Source organism: Geotrypetes seraphini, chromosome 2 (assembly GCF_902459505.1).
Source record: "Geotrypetes seraphini chromosome 2, aGeoSer1.1, whole genome shotgun sequence".
NCBI classification, from domain to species: domain Eukaryota; kingdom Metazoa; phylum Chordata; class Amphibia; order Gymnophiona; family Dermophiidae; genus Geotrypetes; species Geotrypetes seraphini.
This window is the reverse complement of record NC_047085.1, coordinates 481037853-481044349: the sequence shown is the minus strand read 5'-3', so window position 1 is coordinate 481044349 and position 6497 is coordinate 481037853.

Sequence of the window (6497 nt, the reverse complement as noted above, 5' to 3'; positions counted from 1 at the left end):
ATATGTATAGTGCAAGAACACACAACAATAAAAATAATAATAATAACTTTATTTTTCTATATCGCCATAGTCAGTCGACTTCTAGGTGGTTCACATTAAGAGAAGGCTGGACATTCAGCGAATTACAAATGCATGAGGGGAGAGTTACAGGAGAAAAGGGTTGTAGGGGAGGGAAAGTAAGGGGGGGTAGGAATTGTCTGAAGAATTGCTTAGGGGTTTGAAGGGGAAAAAGCGTAGAGAGCGCGGAATGGTCTGTTTAGGTGAAGAATTTGTCAAATAGAGCGGTTTTGATAAATTTTCGGAATGCATGTCTTCCCCTGAGACATTCCATCATGCTCTGCTTTCAGCAGGAAGTTTTAAATTTTTTCTTATTTTTCAAGATAAAAATCTCTGCTACAAAGTTTGAAAATCTATTTCCATAGCAATATAACATACAACAGAACACACCCATTTTCTAAATTTAGGATTTGTTTGTCATGTTTCTCTAGGTCTGGAAAATGAAGTGGGGCAGCCAAAGCTACCCCACCCAGATTTTTCTGGAGGGCTCAGCATCCCTTTAATTTTCCCTAAGTGACTAAGAGATTCTTGGAATAAATACAACTTCTGCTGGTTTGGCTGGCCTCCTACCTGAAAAACGGTAATGGTAAGGCTACAGCTTTCTGAGTTTTCTTTTTATTGCTCCATAATGATTAATGTGGTTATCTTGGCAACTGAAACTGGTTTTTGACCCACACACAGGGCAGGATTAATTCTTCAGTGGGCCCTAGGCACACAAGTACATGGAGCCCGCTAGCTCCACCCCCTGCCCATGGCCCTGCCCCCTGCCCACGCCTCCATTTATTTATTTACTTCTTTATTTCCACTTGATTTCTTTTTTTTTCTCTTTATTTTAAAATGTTGGAATTTTTTTTCTTCATATAAAAAAGTTGGATCTGGAGGTGTCCCGATCTTGCCTTGGCCTACATCTGAACAATCCCAGGCAGACTGATTCTTAACAAAGTTAGATCCAGAGAAGAACTCCAGACCCAACTTTACTGCGAAGAAAAATATCCCTACCTTTCTAGGTAAGGCAGCAGAGGAAAGGATTCAAGGACATGATTGATTAGTTAAAAGTAAGATCCTCTGGATTTTATAACTTTAACTTATTCCCTCCAGCTTAATACCTCCCCCTTGAGATCATTCTTGCCCCTCTCAAGGCTTAGTATCCCTCCTCCTTATCGTGCTGTTTAGTACCCCTTCAGATCACTGCAGCAAACCCCTCCCCAACTCAAATCCTTTCTCCTTCTAAGATTCAAGGTTACCCCTCCCGCCCCCCAGCTCACTTTGGTTTGCCCCAGATTAGTCCCTTTGTTCATTTCATACCTGCTACCTGTTGGTAACTCTTTTCTGCTTGAGCCACTCCCATGCGGCTCAACCACATGTGCAGGCCCAAGAGGCAGTGACTTCTGTTCCTCCTCCTCTCTCAAGGCCGTCTCTAACAAATTCTAATTCCCAATTCTTGCCCAATCCCCCTCAACTATTCTCATCCTAATCCCCAATTCTCTTGATATTAGATTAACTCATCCTTCTTCCCATTTGTAAAGGTATTCCACCCAAATTGTTTTCCCCTGCACCCCAATCTCTGACTAGATACTTCCTTTTGATTCAAACCATCTTGGTTCTCTTCCATTTGCAATTTGTATCCCAGAAAGTACTTTTTCTGTTCCCCTTACATTTCATACACTCATTGTATGTAACTTGTTGTAAACCGCTTTTAACTTATGGTATAGCAGTATATAAGAAATAAAATTATTATTATTATTATTATTATTATTATTATTAATCTGCAGCACTCAGGCTGTGCAGTGTGCAGCACGCACCCCTCCATCTGCCATGGCACCAGCAGCGCACAGCAGAAGACTGAAGCACAGAGTCCTCCATCTTCCTTTCAAGGGCAGCCTCCAGCCAGGCTTCTTTGCTACGATGCGAGTCTCGAGAAAAATAAATGATGGATGCTGGCAATGTCCACTCACAACACATTGTGGCAACAATGGGACAACAGCGTGGCTGCAGGTGACGACGCCATCGGATCAGCATGCCAGGCCCCCCTGAACCCTTCGGGCCTGAGGCACATGCCTACTTTGCCTAGCCTTTAATCCTGCCCTGCCCACATATACATCCATATTACCCCTATACCACGTATACAGCACACACACTCACACATTCCAGAACCACAAACACACACTCACATCTCCAAAAATAACACCTTTCTACAGCATATACTCTCACACATCTACTGCTACTACTATTACGTAATTATTTCTAGAGTGCTACCAGCGCTGTACAGAGTCATGAATGAGACAGTCCCTATTCAAAAGAGCTTACAATCTAAACAGACAAGCAGGATGCCAGGGTGGGGGATACAGTTAGGGGGGGATCGCTAATCTGCTGGCTAGTGAGCAGTAGGCAGTGGGGAGCAATGGCATAGTGAGGAGGGGTGGGGGCAAACTGCCCCGAGCACCATCTTGGTGGGGGTGCTGGCACCTCTATGCCCCCCCAGCCCTCCCTTCCCCACCCCCGTACCTCCTTAAAATCTTTGCCAGCGTGAGTACTTTTGGGGAGTAGGGTTATGAGTTGAAGGCTATATCAAGAATATGGGTTTTCAGTCTGCTTTTAAACAAGGGAAGGGAAAGGGCTTGACAGACGAATTCAGGTAGTTTATGCCAGGCATACGGGGTAGCTAGTTGAAAGGAACGGAGTCTGGAGTTGGCAGTGGAGGCAAAGGGTACAGATAAAAACAGCTTATCTGAGGAACAGAGTTCGCATCTGCCATGCCTATACACTTATACCCCACACCCATATATATCCGCCCACATATACAGATCTCATATTCAATACACTGTCCACACCCACACCATGCACCCCCACAGAACCCATTCATCCCCAGATTCTTTGCTTACACCTGATAATGCTAGACTTCTGTATCCATAGCAATCTACAACATAGTCTTGTAGGGAATGCATTCCACAGTGCAAGGGTCACTCTGGAGAAGGCTCGTTGGCGGGTATCTCATCATGTGATCTCCTTCGGAGAGGGTGTGGTTAGGGATACTCCTTGGGAGGATCTCAGTGACCTTGTAGAGGAAGATCCTGTTCTTCAAATATTCTGGACCATTTCCTTTAAAGTGCTTAAAGATCAGACATACTGTAGAGTTTAAAATTTTGCCCTATATTGTACTGATAGCCAGTAAAGTTTTCACAAAAATGGTATAGTGTGGACCACTTTTTAGGTAACATCTTACTCTGTAGCAGCCAAGCCACCTTCCAGGACATCCAGCCCAGATGGGTGAGCCACATACTCTGATATGAAAACCGCCATCTTGGAATAGGCAGGGTACTTCCCAAAAAGGTATTGGCAGCAACTCTAAGAAGGAGCTGTTTGCCCGAAGTTTACTCTGTCCCCCCCAAAAAAACAAAGACTAAGGGGCATGTAATGAAGCTATTAAGTAGTAAATTTAGGAGATAATATATTTTTACTCAATGTTTATTTATTTTTAAAATTTATATACTGTTTTTTTCCAAAACGGTTTACAAAAAGTTACATACATACAATATTATAAAAAATCAGAACAAGATAAGAACAAAACCAGACAGATTCAAACTTTACATAAGGTCAATTGCTCAAAGAAATGCATCTACAAATAGTTGTGTTTCTAACATTTTCCTACATGAGTTCTTGTCTCTACATTTTCGAATTTGACCAACACGGCTATTCCACAACTTAACTCCTGCACATGTGAAAGTCATGACATTTGTTTCCACATATTTAGGATTAGCCTTCATTTTCAGCAATGCTGAACTTTCAGAGTGCAATGATCTTAATGGTTGATACCCATACATCAAACTCTTAAAAAATTCAGGGATTGTACCATATAAAAATTGGTGACATAACATAATTGCTTTCTATTGAATTCTAAATACAACTGGCAGCCAATGCAGTTGTCAGAGATATGGAGTAATATGCTCATATCTTGATGTTCCAGTTATCAATCTAGCCGTGGCATTCTGAACCACCTGTAGTGCCCTGCACCTGGTCTTAATTATTCCCAGGTACAGGACATTGCAGTAGTCTAGCCATGACAAAATCATTGCTTGTACAACGGCACGAAAGTCAGATGGTGACAACATTGGTTTTAAACGATACAAAAAATCTGTGCAAAACATACTTGCACTGTCTTTACCACATGACAAACCATTGTAAGTCCTGGATCCAGTTTTACTCCCAGGACTGTCATTGACTCCCTCACCAGTAATTAAACTCTGGAATTCATTGCCAGAGAATGTAGTAAAAGCAGTTAACAGGGTTTAAAAAAGGTTTGGATAAATTTATAAAAGTTCATAAGCCATTATTAAGATGGACTTGGGAAAAGAATAAACAGCCTAAAATTTGTTTTTCTTTTTTGGCATGTTGCCAGGTACCTGTGACCTGAATTGGCCACTGTTGGGGAACAGGATACTGGGCTTGATGGACCTTTGGTCTCCCCAGTATGTCAAGACTTATGTTTATATGTTTGGAAGTGGTTATGACCAGAAGAGAAAACATAGATGGAGATAGCCAAAGTAATTCTTCTGGAATAATTCTTACATGAGTCTGCTCATAAGGCAGTGGGTATGCCAACATCCTAAACTGATATTATAGAGAGCTCTTGAGGTAGTGGAAGGTCTGCTTAATGTCAAAAGGGAAGGATGGAACAAATGGTGCCACAATCATTAATGACACTGCCATCCTGGCCTTGTTAATTGGACCCTCCCACTTGTTTCAATTGAGGAGAAAAGGGACATTTCATGAGAGGGTGCAGGGTAGTAAACAAGGATGCTATGGACTTGAGTTTAGAGAGTCTGCATTCCTGTAATTTTATGATTGCTCCTCACGCAATAATATGGAACTTTGTGATCCAAGTTGAGCTGGATGGGACTCTCCTTCAGGTGTTAATAGATTTTGGAAGTGGGAAGACTCTCCTTTAGAGGGAGATAATAAAAAGAATTCATATTAATTATGAATTTTAGCCTGTATTCATGGAAACTAGAGGCAATTCCCAACCACTTAGGTCTCAATCAAAATGCAGGGGACCAACCAACTTAGTAGCTGGATTGTTACCCTGGCTTCTCTATCCAGTTGATTTAGGTCATGACTATCCAGACTTCAGATCCCTTAGGTAGCTTGCTTGAGTACACTAAGGAAGAAAGCCTTGGGGAAATTAAGAGAGCCCAAATGAAAGATGAATCCCTTAAAGATGCCAAAACTAAGGAATAAGTGATAGATGGGAAACATGTAGACAAACCAAGACCCCTCTAAGGCAGGTTTCCTGTACTTTATAGTGAAACATGACTTACACTATACAGTCCCCTTTACACACACTCCCTCATAGATCTACTTTAAGAGACCTGGCTTTAGAGTGCTTTGCAGGAAGGGCCGGATAAAACCCCAGAAAGTAGGCAAGACAGGGAGGCCAAGAGAAGAAAAAAAACAGACCTCCATTGTGTATCTTTGAAGGACCTGAGGGTAATCAGGAGGTAGAAAATAGACAGTATGGGAATGGGGTTGTTGAGAATCCCAGAGTCAAGGGAGATCCTCTGGGGATCCCCTCCAGGGTTGTGGGGATGGAAGTAGTTCATGTGGGGCTCCTGTGGGATTGTATCTGCCTATGCTACTGGCTTCCTTCATAATTCTGCATCCATATCTGGTCTCCTTAACAGACTACAGGCAGCAGTTCCTACATGCTGCAGGCAGCTTATCTGGAAGCCTTCTCTCTGACACAAAACTTAAATGCATCTGAGGGAAGGCTTCTGAGTCAGCCACAGGCAGTGTAAAGGAACCACTACTCACAACCTGTTGAAGTGATTTGTCTGTAAGAGAAGAAACACTGCATAAGTGGGGGGAGGAGAGGAAAACTGACTTTGGACATAGAGTTGAGGGGATGGAGATAAAGAGAGAAGCTGCAGGTGGGGGAAGGAGAATGGTTGGACATGGATGTATGGAGAGAGAAAGAGAGGTGAACAGGTTCCTATATGGGGAAAAGAAGAAAAAGGAGAGAGAAAGAGGTACTGTATAGTTGGGAGAGAGGGAGAATTGTTAGACACGGTGGAGAGGAGAGATGAGAGAGGGAGAAATATTAGAGGGTGAAATGTTAAATGTTGTGTTAGAGAGGGAAGGGTGGGAGAGATCCTGCATGGGGATGGAAAAGGAAGGATGTATAAAAGATGCTGTGGGGGGATGAGAAAGGGAGAAATGGACATGTCAGTAGGGAGTAGGAGAGATACACCTTGGATCTAATATCTCACTCTCTCTTTTCCCACTCCTTTTGTGGCAAAGGAAGAAGTGAGAGAGAGATAGTGGACAATGAGAGAAAGGGAGACATATTTGACATGGAGATGGAGGAGAGCAAGGAAGAAATGCTGTGTTGAAAGAGGAAGGGAAAAGAGGCAGATGTTGGATCCAGGGCCAGAAGGGAATGAACA